This window comes from Manis pentadactyla, chromosome 15 (assembly GCF_030020395.1).
Source record: "Manis pentadactyla isolate mManPen7 chromosome 15, mManPen7.hap1, whole genome shotgun sequence".
Lineage (NCBI taxonomy): Eukaryota > Metazoa > Chordata > Mammalia > Pholidota > Manidae > Manis > Manis pentadactyla.
The window spans coordinates 28,393,176-28,407,810 of NC_080033.1; positions in this window are offsets into that span (position 1 = coordinate 28,393,176).

Genomic DNA, 14,635 nt, shown 5'->3' on the forward strand with positions numbered 1-14,635 from the left:
TGCGGCTTTACCCTCTTGAATATTGTTATGGGAACAGTTGGCCAGAGACCCACTTCACTCTCACCCTCAGCATTATCGTTCTCCCCTCACACTCCATGCCTCACCCACACCTCATTGATGACCCAGCACACGACACACAGCAATCTCAACACAGCACACAAACAAGGATCACAGGAAACACACTAAACCACACAACAAACACACATAACGGAACAGGGAAACTACAACGCACGTAACACATCAACGAGCTTACGCACAGCACAACCATGGCAGCGAAACACAGGAATCAACACACACGGTCCACACACATCATGCAACCCGAATAAACCCAGATGAATCACAGCTTCGCATATCACACACAGGGAATCACACACAAAAAATCACACAGACAACACATCTCATACACAGAGATTTCACACATCCAAGCCCCCCCACGCACACACAAACAACACCTTGCAGAAAAGATAATCGCAATTTCAAAGCACACACAACCCACAGCACAGGACACGAAATACCGCACATAACCCACAACACGAAGAACACAGGACAGTTGCAACACACTTCACATTCCTAACCCACCCACAGAAGCACACATTCAACACACACCATGCACACCGCCAGCCTGCAAACTTTGAAATAACCAACACAAACACAGCACACAAACACACAAAATAACAGTCACAGCACGCACAGTGAACACAACAGCACGCAACACACACCGAACACTAAACCCGCACTACGCTAAACATACAAAGGACCATATACACAGCACAGAGCACAGTACATCACACAATACAAAACAGAGACTACACACGGATCACACCCTGCACATGAGGAGGGAAAGACACACAGAATCACACACACACACACACACACAATACACAACCCACACGATCACGGACACAGGATGCAACACACACAGTGGAACACACACAATAATACACAACACTCTCAGCACAGCTGAGAGCAATCAATGCAAAGAACACAAACAGCGTACAACCACACAGAACACACAAAGCACAAGCACACACACAACACATATAAATCGCTCCCAACAGACGGTAAACACAATGCACCCACCATAAACACACAACACACTCAACACAACAGACACAATACATTCAAAACTAAGGACGGAATGACACAGTCAACGCACACAACCAAGGAAAACAACACACTTACAAGACAGACATCTCGCCCAACACAGCACACACATTACACACAACCTAACACACGCACATCACAACACAGGCAACAAGCACACACAGTACCACGCAACGCACAATGCAGAGTATGCACACCACACAAAACACACAACCACACAACTTAGTAGACAACACAGCACACCACACACACTCAATACACTGCACACTGCACACCAAACACAGCCACAATGCATAACACAAGAAGCGTAAAGGGAAACGACCAACCCACACAGAACCTCAACTTTATACGCTAATTCAAATGCGTGACACTGTCCCTAACATTCAAAGCTATGTTGAATATGAGAGGTCACCTTTCCATGTACACTGTGATCCTTAAGCCAACAAACTCTCACTCAGCCTGAAAGTGGCTTACCGCCCCTCATTGCATTGGGGGGAAATCCGAAAGATTGTAACCCCTGCGATGATACCCATCCACAGCTCGCAACCCAAGCATGGGCTTCACACGTGAGCCCCAACACAAATACCAGACCAAATGCATAATGTGAACCTAGGAGCAAACACGGCACTGGGGGCGACCACTTTGAATATCGCCTTGAAACCTGATGATGTCCAAGGCCATCAGAGGCCTCTGAAAGTAGGATAAATGCAGCCGGTGTGGTGGACACGGTACTGGTATTTCTCACATTTGGAGCTGCCATGGCTTAGCTCTTCTTATACACATAAATATGCGCCCTCATATATGTATGTATATGTGCCTGAAGAATTAATGTTTGCTGTCTAAGATGATGGACCTTTCCAGGCTGGGGCAATTCAGGCCCTCTAGTGGAGGACGCTGCAACTGCAGCAGTGTTGCCTGCAGGTTCTGTGGCATCACAGCAGCGACCGTTTCCTCGAGACAGAATGTGCTCGGTGAGGGGAGCAGTTTCCTAGCTCCGGGCTTGAGGCCTCTGCCTTGGGAGTGACTTTGGTGAGGTGGCAGCTGACCACCTTGGCAGCATTAAGGATCATGTCACCCAGAGCCAAGGCAATGTGTGTTTCTTTTCTGCGACATTGCCCTGACCCACGTGGCTGATGGAGAGTGCTGCTCAGATCCTTCTGAAGAAGGTGCGTCCGGGTCATGCTCATGAACTCTACTGTAGCCACAATCCTAGGAAAACCCGCGTCCTGCGAAAAATGCCAAATGGCAGCAGTCTGAGTGCGGCTTTACCCTCTTGAATATTGTTATGGGAACAGTTGGCCAGAGACCTACTTCACTCTCACCCTCAGCATTATCGTTCTCCCCTCACACTCCATGCCTCACCCACACCTCATTGATGACCCAGCACACGACACACAGCAATCTCAACACAGCACACAAACAAGGATCACAGGAAACACACTAAACCACACAACAAACACACATAACGGAACAGGGAAACTACAACGCACGTAACACATCAACGAGCTTACGCACAGCACAACCATGGCAGCGAAACACAGGAATCAACACACACGGTCCACACACATCATGCAACCCGAATAAACCCAGATGAATCACAGCTTCGCATATCACACACAGGGAATCACACACAAAAAATCACACAGACAACACATCTCATACACAGAGATTTCACACATCCAAGCCCCCCCACGCACACACAAACAACACCATGCAGAAAAGATAATCGCAATTTCAAAGCACACACAACCCACAGCACAGGACACGAAATACCGCACATAACCCACAACACGAAGAACACAGGACAGTTGCAACACACTTCACATTCCTAACCCACCCACAGAAGCACACATTCAACACACACCATGCACACCGCCAGCCTGCAAACTCTGAAATAACCAACACAAACACAGCACACAAACACACAAAATAACAGTCACAGCACGCACAGTGAACACAACAGCACGCAACAAACACCGAACACTAAACACGCACTACGCTAAACATACAAAGGACCATACACACAGCACAGAGCACAGTACATCACACAATACAAAACACAGAGGACACACGGATCACACACCGCACATGATGCAGGGAAAGACACACACACACACACACACACACACGCACACACACACACACAATACACAACCCACACGATCACGGACACAGGATGCAACACACACAGAGGAACACACACAATACTACACAACACGCTCAGCACAGCTGAGAGCAATCAATGCAAAGAACACAAACAGAGCGTACAACCACACAGAACACACAAAGCACAAGCACACACACAACACATATAAATTGCTCCCAACAGGCGGTAAACACAATGCACCCACCATAAACACACAACACACTCAGCACAACAGACACAATACATTCAAAACTAAGGACGGAATGACACAGTCAACGCACACAACCAAGGAAAACAACACACTTACAAGACAGACATCTCGCCCAACACAGCACACACATTACACACAACCTAACACACGCACATCACAACACAGGCAACAAGCACACACAGTACCACGCAACGCACAATGCAGAGTATGCACACCACACAAACCACACACACAAAACACACAACCACACAACTTAGTAGACAACACAGCACACCACACACACTCAACACACTGCACACTGCACACCAAACACAGCCACAATGCATAACACAAGAAGCGTAAAGGGAAACGACCAACCCACACAGAACCTCAACTTTATACGCTAATTCAAATGCGTGACACTGTCCCTAACATTCAAAGCTACGTTGAATATGAGAGGTCACCTTTCCATGTACACTGTGATCCTTAAGCCAACAAACTCTCGCTCAGCCTGAAAGTGGCTTACCGCCCCTCATTGCATTGGGGGGAAATCCGAAAGATTGTAACCCCTGCGATGATACCCATCCACAGCTCGCAACCCAAGCATGGGCTTCACACGTGAGCCCCAACACAAATACCAGACCAAATGCATAATGTGAACCTAGGAGCAAACACGGCACTGGGGGCGACCACTTTGAATATCGCCTTGAAACCTGATGATGTCCAAGGCCATCAGAGGCCTGTGAAAGTAGGATAAATGCAGCCGGTGTGGTGGACACGGTACTGGTATTTCTCACATTTGGAGCTGCCATGGCATAGCTCTTCTTATACACATAAATATGCGCCCTCATATATGTATGTATATGTGCCTGAAGAATCAATGTTTGCTGTCTAAGATGATGGACCTTTCCAGGCTGGGGCAATTCAGGCCCTCTAGTGGAGGACGCTGCAACTGCAGCAGTGTTGCCTGCAGGTTCTGTGGCATCACAGCAGCGACCGTTTCCTCGAGACAGAATGTGCTCGGTGAGGGGAGCAGTTTCCTAGCTCCGGGCTTGAGGCCTCTGCCTTGGGAGTGACTTTGGTGAGGTGGCAGCTGACCACCTTGGCAGCATTAAGGATCATGTCACCCAGAGCCAAGGCAATGTGTGTTTCTTTTCTGCGACATTGCCCTGACCCACGTGGCTGATGGAGAGAGCCGCTCTGATCCTTCTGAAGAAGGTGCGTCCGGGTCATGCTCATGAACTCTACTGTAGCCACAATCCTAGGAAAACCCGCGTCCTGCGAAAAATGCCAAATGGCAGCAGTCTGAGTGCGGCTTTACCCTCTTGAATATTGTTATGGGAACAGTTGGCCAGAGACCTACTTCACTCTCACCCTCAGCATTATCGTTCTCCCCTCACACTCCATGCCTCACCCACACCTCATTGATGACCCAGCACACGACACACAGCAATCTCAACACAGCACACAAACAAGGATCACAGGAAACACACTAAACCACACAACAAACACACATAACGGAACAGGGAAACTACAACGCACGTAACACATCAACGAGCTTACGCACAGCACAACCATGGCAGCGAAACACAGGAATCAACACACACGGTCCACACACATCATGCAACCCGAATAAACCCAGATGAATCACAGCTTCGCATATCACACACAGGGAATCACACACAAAAAATCACACAGACAACACATCTCATACACAGAGATTTCACACATCCAAGCCCCCCCACGCACACACAAACAACACCATGCAGAAAAGATAATCGCAATTTCAAAGCACACACAACCCACAGCACAGGACACGAAATACCGCACATAACCCACAACACGAAGAACACAGGACAGTTGCAACACACTTCACATTCCTAACCCACCCACAGAAGCACACATTCAACACACACCATGCACACCGCCAGCCTGCAAACTCTGAAATAACCAACACAAACACAGCACACAAACACACAAAATAACAGTCACAGCACGCACAGTGAACAAAACAGCACGCAACACACACCGAACACTAAACCCGCACTACGCTAAACATACAAAGGACCATATACACAGCACAGAGCACAGTACATCACACAATACAAAACAGAGACTACACACGGATCACACCCTGCACATGAGGAGGGAAAGACACACAGAATCACACACACACACACACACACAATACACAACCCACACGATCACGGACACAGGATGCAACACACACAGTGGAACACACACAATAATACACAACACTCTCAGCACAGCTGAGAGCAATCAATGCAAAGAACACAAACAGCGTACAACCACACAGAACACACAAAGCACAAGCACACACACAACACATATAAATCGCTCCCAACAGACGGTAAACACAATGCACCCACCATAAACACACAACACACTCAACACAACAGACACAATACATTCAAAACTAAGGACGGAATGACACAGTCAACGCACACAACCAAGGAAAACAACACACTTACAAGACAGACATCTCGCCCAACACAGCACACACATTACACACAACCTAACACACGCACATCACAACACAGGCAACAAGCACACACAGTACCACGCAACACACAATGCAGAGTATGCACACCACACAAAACACACAACCACACAACTTAGTAGACAATACAGCACACCACACACACTCAACACACGGCACACTGCACACCAAACACAGCCACAATGCATAACACAAGAAGCGTAAAGGGAATCGACCAACCCACACAGAACCTCAACTTTATACGCTAATTCAAATGCGTGACACTGTCCCTAACATTCAAAGCTACGTTGAATATGAGAGGTCACCTTTCCATGTACACTGTGATCCTTAAGCCAACAAACTCTCGCTCAGCCTGAAAGTGGCTTACCGCCCCTCATTGCATTGGGGGGAAATGCGAAAGATTGTAACCCCTGCGATGATACCCATCCACAGCTCGCAACCCAAGCATGGGCTTCACACGTGAGCCATAACACAAATACCAGACCAAATGCATAATGTGAACCTAGGAGCAAACACGGCACTGGGGGCGACCACTTTGAATATCGCCTTGAAACCTGATGATGTCCAAGGCCATCAGAGGCCTCTGAAAGTAGGATAAATGCAGCCGGTGTGGTGGACACGGTACTGGTATTTCTCACATTTGGAGCTGCCATGGCTTAGCTCTTCTTATACACATAAATATGCGCCCTCATATATGTATGTATATGTGCCTGAAGAATTAATGTTTGCTGTCTAAGATGATGGACCTTTCCAGGCTGGGGCAATTCAGGCCCTCTAGTGGAGGACGCTGCAACTGCAGCAGTGTTGCCTGCAGGTTCTGTGGCATCACAGCAGCGACCGTTTCCTCGAGACAGAATGTGCTCGGTGAGGGGAGCAGTTTCCTAGCTCCGGGCTTGAGGCCTCTGCCTTGGGAGTGACTTTGGTGAGGTGGCAGCTGACCACCTTGGCAGCATTAAGGATCATGTCACCCAGAGCCAAGGCAATGTGTATTTCTTTTCTGCGACATTGCCCTGACCCACGTGGCTGATGGAGAGAGCCGCTCTGATCCTTCTGAAGAAGGTGCGTCCGGGTCATGCTCATGAACTCTACTGTAGCCACAATCCTAGGAAAACCCGCGTCCTGCGAAAAATGCCAAATGGCAGCAGTCTGAGTGCGGCTTTACCCTCTTGAATATTGTTATGGGAACAGTTGGCCAGAGACCTACTTCACTCTCACCCTCAGCATTATCGTTCTCCCCTCACACTCCATGCCTCACCCACACCTCATTGATGACCCAGCACACGACACACAGCAATCTCAACACAGCACACAAACAAGGATCACAGGAAACACACTAAACCACACAACAAACACACATAACGGAACAGGGAAACTACAACGCACGTAACACATCAACGAGCTTACGCACAGCACAACCATGGCAGCGAAACACAGGAATCAACACACACGGTCCACACACATCATGCAACCCGAATAAACCCAGATGAATCACAGCTTCGCATATCACACACAGGGAATCACACACAAAAAATCACACAGACAACACATCTCATACACAGAGATTTCACACATCCAAGCCCCCCCACGCACACACAAACAACACCATGCAGAAAAGATAATCGCAATTTCAAAGCACACACAACCCACAGCACAGGACACGAAATACCGCACATAACCCACAACACGAAGAACACAGGACAGTTGCAACACACTTCACATTCCTAACCCACCCACAGAAGCACACATTCAACACACACCATGCACACCGCCAGCCTGCAAACTCTGAAATAACCAACACAAACACAGCACACAAACACACAAAATAACAGTCACAGCACGCACAGTAAACACAACAGCACGCAACACACACCGAACACTAAACACGCACTACGCTAAACATACAAAGGACCATACACACAGCACAGAGCACAGTACATCACACAATACAAAACACAGAGGACACACGGATCACACACCGCACATGATGCAGGGAAAGACACACACACACACACACACACACGCACACACACACACACAATACACAACCCACACGATCACGGACACAGGATGCAACACACACAGAGGAACACACACAATACTACACAACACGCTCAGCACAGCTGAGAGCAATCAATGCAAAGAACACAAACAGAGCGTACAACCACACAGAACACACAAAGCACAAGCACACACACAACACATATAAATTGCTCCCAACAGGCGGTAAACACAATGCACCCACCATAAACACACAACACACTCAGCACAACAGACACAATACATTCAAAACTAAGGACGGAATGACACAGTCAACGCACACAACCAAGGAAAACAACACACTTACAAGACAGACATCTCGCCCAACACAGCACACACATTACACACAACCTAACACACGCACATCACAACACAGGCAACAAGCACACACAGTACCACGCAACGCACAATGCAGAGTATGCACACCACACAAACCACACACACAAAACACACAACCACACAACTTAGTAGACAACACAGCACACCACACACACTCAACACACTGCACACTGCACACCAAACACAGCCACAATGCATAACACAAGAAGCGTAAAGGGAAACGACCAACCCACACAGAACCTCAACTTTATACGCTAATTCAAATGCGTGACACTGTCCCTAACATTCAAAGCTACGTTGAATATGAGAGGTCACCTTTCCATGTACACTGTGATCCTTAAGCCAACAAACTCTCGCTCAGCCTGAAAGTGGCTTACCGCCCCTCATTGCATTGGGGGGAAATCCGAAAGATTGTAACCCCTGCGATGATACCCATCCACAGCTCGCAACCCAAGCATGGGCTTCACACGTGAGCCCCAACACAAATACCAGACCAAATGCATAATGTGAACCTAGGAGCAAACACGGCACTGGGGGCGACCACTTTGAATATCGCCTTGAAACCTGATGATGTCCAAGGCCATCAGAGGCCTGTGAAAGTAGGATAAATGCAGCCGGTGTGGTGGACACGGTACTGGTATTTCTCACATTTGGAGCTGCCATGGCATAGCTCTTCTTATACACATAAATATGCGCCCTCATATATGTATGTATATGTGCCTGAAGAATCAATGTTTGCTGTCTAAGATGATGGACCTTTCCAGGCTGGGGCAATTCAGGCCCTCTAGTGGAGGACGCTGCAACTGCAGCAGTGTTGCCTGCAGGTTCTGTGGCATCACAGCAGCGACCGTTTCCTCGAGACAGAATGTGCTCGGTGAGGGGAGCAGTTTCCTAGCTCCGGGCTTGAGGCCTCTGCCTTGGGAGTGACTTTGGTGAGGTGGCAGCTGACCACCTTGGCAGCATTAAGGATCATGTCACCCAGAGCCAAGGCAATGTGTGTTTCTTTTCTGCGACATTGCCCTGACCCACGTGGCTGATGGAGAGAGCCGCTCTGATCCTTCTGAAGAAGGTGCGTCCGGGTCATGCTCATGAACTCTACTGTAGCCACAATCCTAGGAAAACCCGCGTCCTGCGAAAAATGCCAAATGGCAGCAGTCTGAGTGCGGCTTTACCCTCTTGAATATTGTTATGGGAACAGTTGGCCAGAGACCTACTTCACTCTCACCCTCAGCATTATCGTTCTCCCCTCACACTCCATGCCTCACCCACACCTCATTGATGACCCAGCACACGACACACAGCAATCTCAACACAGCACACAAACAAGGATCACAGGAAACACACTAAACCACACAACAAACACACATAACGGAACAGGGAAACTACAACGCACGTAACACATCAACGAGCTTACGCACAGCACAACCATGGCAGCGAAACACAGGAATCAACACACACGGTCCACACACATCATGCAACCCGAATAAACCCAGATGAATCACAGCTTCGCATATCACACACAGGGAATCACACACAAAAAATCACACAGACAACACATCTCATACACAGAGATTTCACACATCCAAGCCCCCCCACGCACACACAAACAACACCATGCAGAAAAGATAATCGCAATTTCAAAGCACACACAACCCACAGCACAGGACACGAAATACCGCACATAACCCACAACACGAAGAACACAGGACAGTTGCAACACACTTCACATTCCTAACCCACCCACAGAAGCACACATTCAACACACACCATGCACACCGCCAGCCTGCAAACTCTGAAATAACCAACACAAACACAGCACACAAACACACAAAATAACAGTCACAGCACGCACAGTGAACAAAACAGCACGCAACACACACCGAACACTAAACCCGCACTACGCTAAACATACAAAGGACCATATACACAGCACAGAGCACAGTACATCACACAATACAAAACAGAGACTACACACGGATCACACCCTGCACATGAGGAGGGAAAGACACACAGAATCACACACACACACACACACACAATACACAACCCACACGATCACGGACACAGGATGCAACACACACAGTGGAACACACACAATAATACACAACACTCTCAGCACAGCTGAGAGCAATCAATGCAAAGAACACAAACAGCGTACAACCACACAGAACACACAAAGCACAAGCACACACACAACACATATAAATCGCTCCCAACAGACGGTAAACACAATGCACCCACCATAAACACACAACACACTCAACACAACAGACACAATACATTCAAAACTAAGGACGGAATGACACAGTCAACGCACACAACCAAGGAAAACAACACACTTACAAGACAGACATCTCGCCCAACACAGCACACACATTACACACAACCTAACACACGCACATCACAACACAGGCAACAAGCACACACAGTACCACGCAACACACAATGCAGAGTATGCACACCACACAAAACACACAACCACACAACTTAGTAGACAACACAGCACACCACACACACTCAACACACTGCACACTGCACACCAAACACAGCCACAATGCATAACACAAGAAGCGTAAAGGGAAACGACCAACCCACACAGAACCTCAACTTTATACGCTAATTCAAATGCGTGACACTGTCAATAACATTCAAAGCTATGTTGAATATGAGAGGTCACCTTTCCATGTACACTGTGATCCTTAAGCCAACAAACTCTCGCTCAGCCTGAAAGTGGCTTACCGCCCCTCATTGCATTGGGGGGAAATGCGAAACATTGTAACCCCTGCGATGATACCCATCCACAGCTCGCAACCCAAGCATGGGCTTCACACGTGAGCCCCAACACAAATACCAGACCAAATGCATAATGTGAACCTAGGAGCAAACACGGCACTGGGGGCGACCACTTTGAATATCGCCTTGAAACCTGATGATGTCCAAGGCCATCAGAGGCCTCTGAAAGTAGGATAAATGCAGCCGGTGTGGTGGACACGGTACTGGTATTTCTCACATTTGGAGCTGCCATGGCTTAGCTCTTCTTATACACATAAATATGCGCCCTCATATATGTATGTATATGTGCCTGAAGAATTAATGTTTGCTGTCTAAGATGATGGACCTTTCCAGGCTGGGGCAATTCAGGCCCTCTAGTGGAGGACGCTGCAACTGCAGCAGTGTTGCCTGCAGGTTCTGTGGCATCACAGCAGCGACCGTTTCCTCGAGACAGAATGTGCTCGGTGAGGGGAGCAGTTTCCTAGCTCCGGGCTTGAGGCCTCTGCCTTGGGAGTGACTTTGGTGAGGTGGCAGCTGACCACCTTGGCAGCATTAAGGATCATGTCACCCAGAGCCAAGGCAATGTGTGTTTCTTTTCTGCGACATTGCCCTGACCCACGTGGCTGATGGAGAGAGCCGCTCTGATCCTTCTGAAGAAGGTGCGTCCGGGTCATGCTCATGAACTCTACTGTAGCCACAATCCTAGGAAAACCCGCGTCCTGCGAAAAATGCCAAATGGCAGCAGTCTGAGTGCGGCTTTACCCTCTTGAATATTGTTATGGGAACAGTTGGCCAGAGACCTACTTCACTCTCACCCTCAGCATTATCGTTCTCCCCTCACACTCCATGCCTCACCCACACCTCATTGATGACCCAGCACACGACACACAGCAATCTCAACACAGCACACAAACAAGGATCACAGGAAACACACTAAACCACACAACAAACACACATAACGGAACAGGGAAACTACAACGCACGTAACACATCAACGAGCTTACGCACAGCACAACCATGGCAGCGAAACACAGGAATCAACACACACGGTCCACACACATCATGCAACCCGAATAAACCCAGATGAATCACAGCTTCGCATATCACACACAGGGAATCACACACAAAAAATCACACAGACAACACATCTCATACACAGAGATTTCACACATCCAAGCCCCCCCACGCACACACAAACAACACCATGCAGAAAAGATAATCGCAATTTCAAAGCACACACAACCCACAGCACAGGACACGAAATACCGCACATAACCCACAACACGAAGAACACAGGACAGTTGCAACACACTTCACATTCCTAAACCACCCACAGAAGCACACATTCAACACACACCATGCACACCGCCAGCCTGCAAACTCTGAAATAACCAACACAAACACAGCACACAAACACACAAAATAACAGTCACAGCACGCACAGTGAACACAACAGCACGCAACACACACCGAACACTAAACACGCACTACGCTAAACATACAAAGGACCATACACACAGCACAGAGCACAGTACATCACACAATACAAAACACAGAGGACACACGGATCACACACCGCACATGATGCAGGGAAAGACACACACACACACACACACACACGCACACACACACACACAATACACAACCCACACGATCACGGACACAGGATGCAACACACACAGAGGAACACACACAATACTACACAACACGCTCAGCACAGCTGAGAGCAATCAATGCAAAGAACACAAACAGAGCGTACAACCACACAGAACACACAAAGCACAAGCACACACACAACACATATAAATTGCTCCCAACAGGCGGTAAACACAATGCACCCACCATAAACACACAACACACTCAGCACAACAGACACAATACATTCAAAACTAAGGACGGAATGACACAGTCAACGCACACAACCAAGGAAAACAACACACTTACAAGACAGACATCTCGCCCAACACAGCACACACATTACACACAACCTAACACACGCACATCACAACACAGGCAACAAGCACACACAGTACCACGCAACGCACAATGCAGAGTATGCACACCACACAAACCACACACACAAAACACACAACCACACAACTTAGTAGACAACACAGCACACCACACACACTCAACACACTGCACACTGCACACCAAACACAGCCACAATGCATAACGCAAGAAGCGTAAAGGGAAACGACCAACCCACACAGAACCTCAACTTTATACGCTAATTCAAATGCGTGACACTGTCCCTAACATTCAAAGCTACGTTGAATATGAGAGGTCACCTTTCCATGTACACTGTGATCCTTAAGCCAACAAACTCTCGCTCAGCCTGAAAGTGGCTTACCGCCCCTCATTGCATTGGGGGGAAATCCGAAAGATTGTAACCCCTGCGATGATACCCATCCACAGCTCGCAACCCAAGCATGGGCTTCACACGTGAGCCATAACACAAATACCAGACCAAATGCATAATGTGAACCTAGGAGCAAACACGGCACTGGGGGCGACCACTTTGAATATCGCCTTGAAACCTGATGATGTCCAAGGCCATCAGAGGCCTGTGAAAGTAGGATAAATGCAGCCGGTGTGGTGGACACGGTACTGGTATTTCTCACATTTGGAGCTGCCATGGCATAGCTCTTCTTATACACATAAATATGCGCCCTCATATATGTATGTATATGTGCCTGAAGAATTAATGTTTGCTGTCTAAGATGATGGACCTTTCCAGGCTGGGGCAATTCAGGCCCTCTAGTGGAGGACGCTGCAACTGCAGCAGTGTTGCCTGCAGGTTCTGTGGCATCACAGCAGCGACCGTTTCCTCGAGACAGAATGTGCTCGGTGAGGGGAGCAGTTTCCTAGCTCCGGGCTTGAGGCCTCTGCCTTGGGAGTGACTTTGGTGAGGTGGCAGCTGACCACCTTGGCAGCATTAAGGATCATGTCACCCAGAGCCAAGGCAATGTGTGTTTCTTTTCTGCGACATTGCCCTGACCCACGTGGCTGATGGAGAGAGCCGCTCTGATCCTTCTGAAGAAGGTGCGTCCGGGTCATGCTCATGAACTCTACTGTAGCCACAATCCTAGGAAAACCCGCGTCCTGCGAAAAATGCCAAATGGCAGCAGTCTGAGTGCGGCTTTACCCTCTTGAATATTGTTATGGGAACAGTTGGCCAGAGACCTACTTCACTCTCACCCTCAGCATTATCGTTCTCCCCTCACACTCCATGCCTCACCCACACCTCATTGATGACCCAGCACACGACACACAGCAATCTCAACACAGCACACAAACAAGGATCACAGGAAACACACTAAACCACACAACAAACACACATAACGGAACAGGGAAACTACAACGCACGTAACACATCAACGAGCTTACGCACAGCACAACCATGGCAGCGAAACACAGGAATCAACACACACGGTCCACACACATCATGCAACCCGAAGAAACCCAGATGAATCACAGCTTCGCATATCACACACAGGGAATCACACACAAAAAATCACACAGA